At 42.4% G+C, this 13,366-nt stretch overlaps 1 non-coding gene across 1 annotated transcript; it reads left to right on the top strand.

Annotated features, from left to right (window-relative positions):
• Nucleotides 1-12,853: 12,853 nt before the first annotated feature.
• TRNAW-CCA (transfer RNA tryptophan (anticodon CCA)) lies at nucleotides 12,854-12,927 on the top strand. The gene has a single exon. It is a non-coding gene; the product is annotated as a tRNA-Trp (tRNA).
• The last annotated feature ends 439 nt before the right edge of the window (nucleotides 12,928-13,366 follow it).

Consider the following 13,366-nt stretch of genomic DNA (forward strand, 5'->3'; position numbering starts at 1 on the left):
CTAATGAAATAGCCGAGGATACGATCTGTTTGGAGGGCGTAGTACTAGGTTTGTTTTATCCTGGTTAACCTGAATGTCCTTTCCGTTGTTGCCGTGCCTTGCCCCAAAAGGAAGTTTCCGCTCAGTTATAGTTGAATTAAAAAGTAGTACTTTCGCCTATATGTGTTCCTAACTTTTTTGCAATGGGTGACCCACTTCCTTTTCCAAAGCTTAGTGAAAATGCTATTCATTGATTTCCCCGCTATATGAGATCAACTTTTAAAAATCCATCATCTACTTTCCGAAGGGAAATCGGGTTTACTACTTTTGCCCATATATGAGAATGATCCTAACTTTGTTAAAAGGAGAGCCTAGCATTGGTACCGTGCCCCTTTGCCTTTGTTAGAGGGATAGGAGCAGAACCGGAGACATGGGACTGGATTCGATTAGTATTGCGCTCGTAAAAGGAATAGGAAGGAATAAACCTCAGATGAAAAGGAATATCTCTACTCTAGCGCTCACTACGTTCTCTAGCGTTATTATTGGCGAAAGAAGGTGAGCCTCTAGGTGCGGAGCCTGTATATACGTAATTAGATCGATCTATGAACAAAGGAAAGAGTCAGTCCGGAAAATCTCATATTGGCGTACCTGATAACAACGCTCATATACGTCAATTCAAGGAAAGGATGCTGCTCTGGCTCGTAGGAACGAATGCTTAGGATAGGAATCGCGCTAGGGGATGATTCGGTTGGGATAACTGATCATGGGGATAGCCTTGCCATACCAATCATTACCCGGTATGGAGGGGGAAAGCATCCAATTGTATATTCCTTACTCCTGGATTCGATTAGGCTGGTTTAAAAGAGAAACCCACCCTAAAGCCGAAACCTTTTAACGGGATAAAGGTACCCTTTAACGGATGCCGAGGAATGGATATCGATGGATGAACTACAGTTAGTTACGAGGATAGTAGGATAAAGGCTAGGGGTAGTAGGCTAGGCGAACAGACGCATTGGGATTGGAATGAACTGCACCATCATTTTGGCATGATTCAGATCTCTTACCTGAGGAAGAACTAACTTCTATCCGTATTGGAGCATCAATTCACTGACTTCTATGCGAGGCGAGGAATACTTTCTTCGGGGAAGAGAGGAACGAAAGCATAGAAAATCGATAAACAGAAATGAGTAGTTGACACGGGAGACTAATTGCTTCAGCCTAGTCCAGAGTTTTCTACAAGCCGAGTAAAGTGTTCCTTTTGCCAATAACAACCATTGCTAAAAGCAGGTGCCTTTCCCCAAGGATACCGTCAACCGATTAAACCTTTGCTAATGGTGGAATTGCCAAACCTTTGCCCATGCCGAAAAAGAAGCCAAGTCCGATTCAATAATTACCTTTCTTTTGTCTCTATCTTTGGACTGAATCAGAAGAAAAGCAAGGCTAAAGGAAAGGAAGCAGGCCAGGTTGGAGAAACTGGTTCTGGTCCGGAGCTCGGGGATAGCTCCTCCCCTATGATCTCTGTTCTCTAGTGCTTTGCCTCCCAAGGGTCAGATACTTCTTGGGCTTGAGCAACAGGAGAGGACTCGTTTTCCTTCTTAGCAACAGGCCGTGGTTTTCCAAGAAAGGGTCTGGATCGCATCCGTTGGGAAAGGTCGAACTACCGGTATTAAGCACTGCCTTCTCTACCGGAGAATCACCCGCGGAAGAGATATCAGCTCCGGTATAGTTGTACCTTACTAGAGAGACACGCCACTCCAGCACTCTCACTCTTTAGAAGAAGAGACAAGAAGAGCATTGTACCAATTCGAGAAATCAAGCTCATTCGAATACTGGAGGGATGTACTACACTACAGGCAAACAGATCTCATGTAATGAACGCGTACGAAGCACTATAAGTTAAGTGAAGTTTCATTCATAGCTTTCTCTGGTTTCTTGGTGGATATGTCTCCAGGTCTAAGGGAAGGCAAGGCTTCTTTCTATCTTTGCTTGGGAATACCATTCCTGCTTCTCCATTTCTCATAAGAGCATTCCTGGCCTGCTTCCTTGATCATAGCTTTGGAAAGGAAAGTCAATCAAAGTCAAGGGAAAGTAAAGTACCTTAGCAGGATAAATGACATTTGATTTGCTATTGCCAAAATCTCTGCTGCTCAGTTTCTTCCTTGTAGAAGGAAGTATGAGTATTCCAAAGAGGGATTAGAGATTCCAGTTTCTTGGTAAGGCATCTTCAAGTCATCTTTGCTTTGTGTATGCATGCATGGGCATAAAGAGAGCCTGAATTACGCATATAGCAACAGAAAAGTAGAAAAATGGGAAGTCGGAATAGCATCTGATCGGAAAAGACTAAATTAGTAGGACGTAAAGCTCGGCTCGTACAGTATAAAACGGATAGGAAGTGAAGACAAAGAGCCTGGCTTTATGCTCAGCCCCCACTAGCATCCCACCCAAGACTAATGAACGGGAGGAGGCCTATGTTACCCATATATCGATGTCCTTTTTTTCTTACTAATGTATGCATGTTTCTCTTACTTTTACTCCTTTCCAACATAAAGTAACTCATCTCACTTTCTTGAATTGAATGTTAACCTATGTTATTAATGTGCATGTACTCGCATTGATAGTCCTTACTACTAATATTAATATAAGGTCTTCCCCCAGTTCTGAAGTTCTGGTACTAAATTAAATGCCCTAACACTATTTCTCAAACCAGAGTGAACTACTCCATCCACGTGTTCAATCAAAGGAACTGAGACATTGCTTGATAGAAGAAAAAGACTTTTGAGTTAGCGAAAAGAAAATCCTCCTCAACGGATCAAACAATACTACCGTACCCGCCGACGCCGAAGTAATATCGATCGAACCTATTCCACTCGCACTGACACTATAGAGAGCTTCCACCTTTCAAGCTGTCTTGCCTTTACCCTGAGAAGTAGCACTTGGGGCCTCACGGATGAGAATCCAATTTCCACAAAATTGCATTGTTTGCTTTTTCACATACATAAGCCTAGGGCACGAGGAGATAGGGACGATACCCTGCGCACCCTCTCTAAAGCAGTGAACTCGATAGCGCAATTCCTGTTTTTTTTTGTTTTCTCTCTCTTCTATTTTGAATATTAAAATATGCTCTTTGGAGCCGGGAAATAAGATCGGTACTTGAATAAAGAGATATAGATAGAGATAGTAAGTTTTCCATTCATTTAGGTTGGCGGAAGGATAGCGATTTTTTTCATACAGCTCGGGACAACCATTATTACAGGGGTCAAAGACCAACGAATGGCTTGGGTACTACTTTCATCACTTATTGCTAGGATAGGACTTTCCTTACCAGAAAAACAAGGCGCGAAGCGATGCCGCCCTCTTGGTTTTGATTTCCTCACAAGTATACTTTTCCGGGAAAAAGAGATTCATACAACTTCCTTTCTGCCTCCACCTTACTCACCGGCTCTCGCTTGTCAGTTTGGCTTTGTGAATTTGAAATACCCTCTCTCCTCGCTTCTAGGCTAGGGATTGGCTCGTATCCTGGTTGAGAAGAAGCAGTTTTCAAGCTTGACTTTTCTTGTAATAAATGATAGAGCAGAGCACTCGCTCGTCAACTCGCTACTCTCTCCCCTTCTACTTGTCTAGGCTTCATACCCGAAAGATCAACTGGCGCAAGCACATTCTTGAAAGATAAGGCCAGAGAATAGTAGGTATAGCGCTGTTGTAGGTTAAAAGGAGGAAGAAATAGCTGTACGAGTTGCAGAGCTGGTGACAAGTGCCACTGTACGCTAGAAAGAATGAGTCCCTAACAAAGTAAAAAAAGATAGGTCGAAATGCCTGTATTCCTACTGGAAAAGTGTGTGATGGTTACTCTTTATCATTGGCATACTTGCATTCCTTTCCCCAACTATCCGAGTTTGGGTTTCCTACCAGTCCTTTCCCTTCGCCAGTCTTAGACAGTTCGCTTACCCGATAGGCTTGGCAATTCCACTACTTTAAGTTGGGATTTTTTCATGTATCTTTCCTTTTGTCCTCGAAAGCCTGTCTTCCCCGAGAAGACAGTCTTCCTCTATAAAACAACAACATTAGTGGATATAGACTAGGCTAAGGGACGGACTTCATCTCTGTTCTTACCCAAGGAAACTGGGTATCGGGGCGGTATAGTATAGTATAGGAAAGGAGTAGATCTGCCAGTATCTGCCTTCTGTTTGGGGCGCCAGGTCGAATACGTCAAATAAAAGACAAAGTGTGGAACAGCAGATCTAGTTTCTTGGCATGTTGATCGATCAACCCTTTTGCGGGTCTATAGTGCCAGGGCTCTCTTATAGACTTATAGATGGGTTTCTTGCTTTGGAGGCAGGCTATTGGAGTGCGAGGGTTAGCCAGTTAGTTCTTTCTTATTTGAGGTAAGGTGATCCGCTATAGGCTATAGGACGAGAACGGGAATATGCAAATATACGAGTGCCAGACCCGATAAAATATACGAGTGCAAACGCGCCCTCCATGATCATTGCAAGGTTTAGAGCAGTTAATAAGCCAAGCCACCAGCATCCAAAATAAGTAGCGAAGGATATTAATATGATTGCTTAGCACGGCTCACGCACGTTGCTATACATCAAAAAAGCTTCTTCGTCTGTCTGTCAGCAGCGTATACAAAGGCTGCATGATAAACCTATCATTATCCATCTCACGAACCCACCCTTGGGACGAACTCACTCCTGGTTCTCAAGCTTCCTGTTTCTAAATCGAGGAAACAGATACCAACCAAGTCGTAGACTTACCACTTGAGTATGCTCATACAGCCAAACCTTTTGATTGCAAACATTAGTAGTTAAAGCCATACTGTAATCACCCACCAACAATACAGGACGGAAAAAAACAAACTTACTGCATTTTCTTACCAGCAAAGCAAAATGCGGCCCAAGCAGCGTAGGCTTGTGAATCTTCTCATCCGCCATAAAGTCTTGCACACACTTACCCATAGCATAAACAGAGTTCAACAGGTTGTCACCAACAGACTGCCCCCATGCATACTCCCACAACCCTTCAAGATCACCAACATAATCCCAGAAAAACATTTGAACAACGTACCGGACGAAAGGTAAGTGCGAAGGGCGAAGTTGCGAAGGAATAGTTGTTACTACTCTTAGTTTAGTTTAGTACCCACGGTCCATTTGATCATTTGCTGCGGTACCAAAGTTCAATCGTCATCTTCAGTTGAAAGAGTACACATTATATTGAGTACCTCCCTATCTTCGATCTCTCTTGTAAGAAATCCTACGCATCCCTCCCTTGTCAGAAAATAAATAGGAATATGAGCCTGTACTCACTCACGCTGCCGGAGTACTTTTTGAGTTGAGGGTAACGTAGTAAAAATCCTTTATTTCTGGGGATTTGCCTTTTCTTTCAAAATGAATTTATGCTTAGTCTAAAATTGGTAAATACCAAATAATAATAATATAAAGATATAATATATATTATTATTATTATAAATATGTACCAGTTTCCTGAAACTAACAAATAGAGTTATAGCTTTGATTGACTTACTAGCTTACGGGAATGCTTTGAATCTCAACTTACTTTTTTAGAGGGGGGGATTACTACTGCATGGAAGGATGGTATACTGGAACGCAGGTGTTCTTACTCTTTCTCAGGTACCTGAGAAAATAGAGTTGGCTGACTATAACATGGAAGGCCCCAAGCGTCGCCTTGAAAATTATGTGGAAGAGTTCCGGCTTGCTTGCATTAGGATCCATCCCTCCAAGAAACCATCAATATATGAAGCATATGGCTCCTCTTTGAGTTCTATTTTCTTGGGGTTGGGATGAGAGCACGATATGAGCATGCGAATTTCTTCGAATCTACCATTGGAGAGAAAATAAGGGGTTATGTGGATGGGGGATTTGGAGATTCTTGAAAGAATGTTTTGGCTTCTTCCTATTACGCTTCAACACAGAAGAAGATTGTTAAAAGGTGCTGGAAGGAGGATATATTTTTCCAATTGTTTCAATTGCCCAACCTCGGAATGGCCAAGGTTTAATGATTTCATGTAATTCTTCCGCTTACAGGTTTTTAATCGGTCTGTATCTTTGGACATCCTCGGGCGTATTTATTGCAATCTTTTTCCATGTTTGGCCAATAAAACCCATATCTGTGTATCAGCCATCTCATTCTTCTGCCCGCTTGATGTGCTCCAGCGATTCTTTCATGGACCTCAGCCATTACCAATAAAGCCCCCCTTTACCTTCTCTTTCTATTCTATAAAAAGGCGAACATCTAATCTAGGCCCGGTCGCCTTTCTATGAAGGCGAGCAGCCCAGCCCCCTTGTGGAAATTTGTATATTAAGGAAGCCGTATTTCGCAATAGCAGCTCCGAGAAGCTGGGCTTAGGGTGCGCCTCCTGCGGTCGTTTCAGTGACTCAATTGGCTGGCTTCCCTCAGCTCAGACTGGTGTCGCCACCTCTCCCAGGACCGGAATGATTATCCCTGCCCGATGGGTCTACATTCATCCCTGAATGTCGTCGGGTACTCTTCACTTCCCCGCCATTCTTGTAACCGTCACCTGTAATCCGCGCAGGTGTGTCCGCACCCCCTGGAGTGGACGAGAAAGAAAGGATTTTTTCTCGGAGCAACCCCCAGACCCAGGAGTTCACTTTCCCGTATGAGCATTCGGTACATATATAAGTCAGTGGAAGAGTCAAAGGGTCACCACTACTGAGGGTCTCCCCCCTTATCTTAGAAGGGTCGTCTGAGGGTTCGCCGCGGTTCATTGCTGTGCTTACACACTAGGCTACCCTTCTCCGAAAGCTCCGCGGGACCACCTATCACTAGTCTTCGGCCGGAGGGGTTTATTGCACAAAAAGGCCGGGACGCAGAGGAAAGCCCAACGAATGTCAGATGCAAAGCCCCGCACCTCATTAAGATCATATTGGCATACTCTCCCAAAAAAAAAAGAGCAGACCCCATTGAAGACGGGAGTGAGGTACAACAAATTTCCGTCCACCTTCTCACGGAGCCGTACGTGGACGTTACCGCTCATACAGCTCCCAGCCAGCAAGCAGTTAGCTTTCCTCTAGAAGTCATGGAAGTGTGGATAAATCGACATCAAACTCTAGTCGACAGAAGGTTTTTCTTTTTTTCCCGCTCGCAGTAGTATAGTAGTCCCAATATTCCAATACTACAGCGTTAGCAGCGTTTTGTCTCGATGAAAAATCTTCTGGTGACCATGAGGATTTCTTCTCTATCCTTTGGACTTGAACGATCCAATTTCGAATCTTGTTGGAGATTCTTTATCTGGCTTTGACGTATGGGGCCCTTTCCCCACTGTTTGAGAAAAGTTTTTCATCTTTCCTTTACATCCGAACAGGACGGGCCGGGCCACTAGTCCCTGATCTGGACGCCGCACCTGGAACTCCTTCTACCTGTGGTTGTGGGGTTGGCGCCTCCTGAGCTGCTTGAGCAGCACCCACAAGGGGGTGGGAAGGAATAAGACTACATAAGAGAATACTCTCTTTTTACTTTATTGACTGGTGTCCCGCGGATCTCTCTCTTTAGGCGCTTCGTTTAGTTCGTTTATAGCGAGAAAGCCCATGCGAGTCAATTAAGTAAGCTGGAAGGCACTTTTTAAAAAGCCTGGAACTTGATCCAATCTCTAACCAATTGCGGCTTGTTAGAGCACCTAAGCAACGATGCGAATAATCGCTTGCCTAATTCAGTAGGGTTTTCATTTGATTTCTATATGATAATATGCAGTAGCCATCCATCCTGGAAAGGAACAACCATAAGTGATTAGAGCGATGCTCCTTTTTTTGCAAAGAGTTGAGTTCTTCCTCTTTCGCGCAGGATAGCCACGGACTCTTCCGAAACATTCAGATATAGGAAAAGCCAGAGCCAAAGCCAACGCGTCAAAGTGGTTCAGCAATCGACGTAACAGGTTCAAATACTCTAAGCTAGGTATATAGAAGGTATATTCGATTCAACAATCTGAAGTAGTGGAGTTAGCCCTCGGTATACCATACTGTAAGCCTCAGATAATCACTAGCTTATTCAAGAATAATATAGTATAGTAAAGTCGTAGAGGAAGAAAAGAAAGAAGAGAAAGAACTGGGAGTATGAGGACAACTTACAGGGAGAAGGAAGGTGGAGACAAACAACAGGAGCTATTCAACCATCGTTAGAGGCAAACCAATGATTAGAAGAATGCTGGAAGAAGAGGAAAGCTGATTGATAACACTTAACCAAACATCGCAAGGACAGGAAGGAGTATCCTGAACGTAAGGCCAATGGCTAGCATACTTCGCTGAACACTCAACTTGATCTATATCGATAGACACATCTGAGAGAATCATAGTTCCCCCTCTGGGGATAACTAGTTCTTCTCCCGAGTCCTTGTTTTGTATGAGATAACAGCAGTCTTTACTTAACCGAGCATCGTAGGGCTTACTTCATCACACATAGCTGTCTTTACTTTCGTTTCGCTAACCGCCCAAAAGCAGGTGCGCACACACAAATGCTAGGCGAGATACGTAGTTCTCTCAACCCTTCCTATCCATCATTACAGACCGGAACTAGATCGGATTAGGTAGAGCAAGACCTTGAGCCTCTTGAGAAACCAATAGAAACGATAGTAGCTAGCTTCACCAGAAGAGGAAGAAAGACTTCTATAACTTAACTTCCCTATTGAGTAGAATGCATGGCAAGTTTCCACTGCTTTAGGCTACTCTACTAAGACTCGAGGGCCGACTTCACGTAACTAAACTAAATGGCTTAACTAAACTAAAAAGGAACTAAACTGGGATAAATCTTAACTAAAGGCGTACTGTACTTTGCTTAACACTCACTATATTCAGCTAAAGCTGGATGCGTATTATATTATATCTTGCCTTGCCTTGGTAGAGCGAAACTTTGAACCCAACACAAGCAACTCTCCAGGTTTAGCGATATTGATGGGTTCCAGCCTCATTCCACTACTTACGCTTCCCGCAAGAGAAGAGTCTTGATTTCGATTCGAGAAGGTAGTTATTCTTCTTCCGATAGTCATATTGATTGATTCGAAGAGACTAGAACGATACACATTCCCTGCATTTCTGCCAGGAGGCAGAAATGGATGGTGGAAACGGATGCACGAAATACCAAAATAGGAGCAACTTATTAAATAGGGCTATCTATACAGTAGGTCAAATAGGATCAAGTTTTGCCAATTCCGAATTCAAGTACGAAAACTAAGAAGTTGGCACTTTTAACACAAGGAAAATGGAGCCCACATAAAAAATCGAAAGCGAGTTGGTGCTTGGGAAAGATACTGGTACCTTTAGACTAGGGTCAATAATTCATTAACATTTTTTTATTTTCCTGGCTTAAGGCTTTCACCGCAGTATTGTCTTATGCTTTAGCCAAGTATAGCTCTTAAATCTGTCTGATTTGCCAATCCAATGAATCATGATTTCCCTTGCTTTTCAGATAGCCTTGACATGAATGAAATGTGCACTTGACCGTTATCCCTTGCTTTGATTACACTCTCTCTCTATTCTTATCTCTTGTCCGGCACCAATCCTTCTTCTTGATCCCAACCTACTAAGAGTTTTCCGATCGTCATCCAACCAGTAACATGTGATGACCGAATCGACTGCTCTGTGAAGAGTTGGAAGTCAAGCTAGGGGATATTCTCTCTCAACCTATTCTTGGGACATTGGCCAAAGATAATAAGCGAAGAAGGAAGGCAAAGATACTTGGATTCCATTGATTATCTTCCATTTCATCCTGCACTTGATTGCAAAACAAAATCAGAAGCTGTTCTCAGATCCGTTCTCCGCCGATACCAATAGGAAACCTCAGCTGGAAACTCTCTAGATAGCTTCTTAGCGCTTAGCTACTTTCTCCTTCTGCGCCGCTAGCGCTACTACTCCTAGTGATAGGAATAACATACTCTTTTTCGCGATGAGGCCCATCTTGGACCGGTAACGTATTCTAATGATCTGGATCTCTGGCTTATCTCTTACTTGACGGATTCTATTTCAGCTAGTGGGATTTCATTTAAGTGACGATAATCAGGAAAGAACAGGGTGGATTGGCTCTGATCGATACCATCTAAAAGTGCTTGCTTCATTCATTCGTGACATTACTGGTTATTCTTATTTAGTTTCGCCTCGCTCTTGGAATCATGCGCATGGCTCCATGCATATTCATGGGGGGCCTAACGAGTGCTACGAGTGAATGCGTAGCTTTGTCTTCTCTTATTCAATTTCGAGTTAGAGGTTAGAGGGAAAGAGAACTCCCCCAAAGCAGCCATTCTCTTAAGAAGAGCTATTATCCCTTGTTATTTCTAAAATGTGTATCACCATACTGAATCTAGCGCAAAGCTAGGAATGATTATCGGAAGTTGGCTACTTACTTAGACTTAGGTAAATCAGTTCCTTCTCTAAGACCTAACTGCGCTGTCGAGGGTGATCTTGAAAGAGCACATGAAGGATAGGGAGGGACCGGAATTCCCCTTTTTTAAAGAGCTGCTTGTACTCAAGCTTGAAGGTGGAGATCTTATAAAGGTTGCCAGTAAGCAAGAAGCAAGCAGGTATCTATTAACAGCAATAGTCAGAGTCATATAAAAGGTAGCCAAAAAGAAGCATCGAATCCATCAGGTTGTATGAAATGAAAGGAGACCCACAGTCCCACTTCTCCTTCCCCCCGCCCCAGAAATGGGGCGGGCCTCGTTCTTCTTGACGATACCACCGTTCAAAAAGACTACACCTTCTCCCTAAAAACGGAAATCTGGTTTGGCAGTCACAAGGAAGATTGTGTACCCCAACTCAAAAAAACAGGCACGGGACTAGCCCGCTGTCCCGAGGACAAGAAAAAGGCTGTGTTTAGCCTTTTCGTGCGCGATCCCAATCGTGGACCGTTAAGTCGATATGGGCTTTATCTTAGGTTCCCCCGTATAGGTATAAAAGAAAACCCTTTTCCAGTTCATGTTATCGAGGACCTGGGCGATTTTTACCCGCTTCTCGGCGCTCGCCGTAAAAAAGTATAGCAACACACAATTACGATTATGATCTTATATAAAGACACACTACATAAAGATACCAACCGATACACAATTACGATTATGATCTTATATAAAAAAAACGACCTTTTCAACCTTGAGCATATCATTCCGAAACACAATTACGATTATGATCTTATATAAATACACACTACCTTATTGAGCATATTCAACACATATCTTCCAGGGTGTCGGATAACATAATGTTTTTGCCCCACCCATACTATCACACAAGTCGTGATAGAGCACAAGGGATAATTACAAATAACAGGTACCGACAGCTCAGTCAAGAAGACAACAACGTCTCAAAGACTGACAGATAAAATCCGCCAGGGAAGAGGCTCTGAAAATGGAATTGAAAAATGACAAAGACATATAGAATATCCTCAGGACTACTGCGGGAGGCTGTAAAAAAAATAACGATAGCTCGGGACAGCGCCTTTTTTGTTGATAAAGAAATCTTGTCAAAGAGTTCGGAACTCAAGAATAGTTTGATTAACCCGTGTCATAATGTTATAAGGGAGTTTGTTAGAGAGTCAAGAGACTGCGACTCTGACGATTATAAAAGAGAGTACAGGCTAAATGATTATAGGCTGGAGCTGACTCAGCCACCCTCTAATATAAGTTCGGGGGGTGATGTGGTAAAGACTGTTAGAAGGTGGGAACTTATAAATCAAAAGTACAACGCCGATCTATGGATACCCCCTGCTAAAAAAGGGGTTGTGATTACACCTGATATTATAGACAAACTCTATCTCTTCTGGGATAACTTCCTAGGAAGTTACGAAAAAGAAGGTATTAACCGCAAACAGAACACAGATCCGGTATCTAAGGGGAAAGTCTTTGACTTGCTAGCCAGCCGTAGTAGTAATAATACGAATCAAACCCCCGAAGAGTTAAGAGAGATTCAAACTCAAATCGAGCATTTGACTATCCACTTTGATGAGGGTAGCGTCCATGAGTCTGCAGGCCAGTTGAAGGGGAAGTTCTTCAATAAGGATAGACAATCAGCTAGGGATTACCTTCTTGATAAATTGAAGGATGATAAAGATAAAGATATTGTTAGAGGTATGGGCACCTATACACTGGAATGTGTAGCAATACATGTGTTAAGCAAGCTGTTTAATGTGTTTTCTTTGGAAAAGACTAGTGTGCTAGCAGCCGCATTGATATCAGAGCTAGATATAACAGCTAAGACGGAATATAATAATGCACTATTAGCTAAAATGCAGCGCGAAAAGGAATAAACTGAAAAGCTAATAAAGCGCTATGATGAAAAGCTGGCCAAGGCTGCAATGATGAATGAAGGTACTGATACAAATATTGATAATATACACGATGATAAAAAGCTTAAGGGTATGGAATCACCTGTGGGTATTATCCCTGTCCTGGGAACAGATGGGAGACATATAGACCAATCTATACAGAATAAATCGAGTAGTAATAAAAAGAGCACTAAAAAGAGTGATGTTATAAGGAAACGAATACGTAAAGGTTAGGTTGGGTTTCTGATGTATATCATTTATTATATGAAACCAAAAAGAAGAAATGACAAGAAAGTTGTATATAGATGGAGGATAAAATTACGATGTGGAAAACAAGACAGGGGTTTTTTTTGTACAATGACACTGTACAACAATTTGGAAAAGGGATGTAGCGCAGCTTGGTAGCGCGTTTGTTTTGGGTACAAAATGTAACGGGTTCAAATCCAGTCATCCCTACCTATTACTTCTCCTATGGGCAGTAACGAGGGATCAATTGAGATCGATTCAAATTGGACAAAATTAAGAGTTTAATTTTGCTATATGCATGCGGTACAAAAATCATCCTTTTCTTTACTGCTTTATCTCCTGTCGTAAGAAAGCGCTCTTAGTTCAGTTCAGTAGAACGTGGGTCTCCAAAACCCAATGTCGTAGGTTCAAATCCTACAGAGCGTGATTCTTTTCTTGTTATGTAAAATAAATAAAAGATTAGAACAGTCTCTATTTATATAAGATCATAATCGTAATTGTGTTTCGGAATGATATGCTCAAGGTTGAAAAGGTCGTTTTTTTTATATAAGATCATAATCGTAATTGTGTATCGGTTGGTATCTTTATGTAGTGTGTCTTTATATAAGATCATAATCGTAATTGTGTGGTCGTGGTTGATAACACCCTTACCGTTTAGTTTAGGACAAAAACAACGGGCTAGTTCTTCTAATTTACCTTTAAAAAGGTGGTATGAGTCTTGGAACGACAATATGTTCTTTCGCCTGCCCTTGGGGGATACTGTATAGACACTTATCTTGTAAATAATACGGTTTCGAACCAAGGGTTCTACTACCAAACCCCTGTGTTCCATTGTTAAATGCCTTAGTATAAAAAGACCATCGAA

The sequence above is a fragment of the Zea mays genome, chromosome 9 (genome assembly GCF_902167145.1).
Source record: "Zea mays cultivar B73 chromosome 9, Zm-B73-REFERENCE-NAM-5.0, whole genome shotgun sequence".
In the NCBI taxonomy this organism is placed as follows: Eukaryota; Viridiplantae; Streptophyta; class Magnoliopsida; order Poales; family Poaceae; genus Zea; species Zea mays.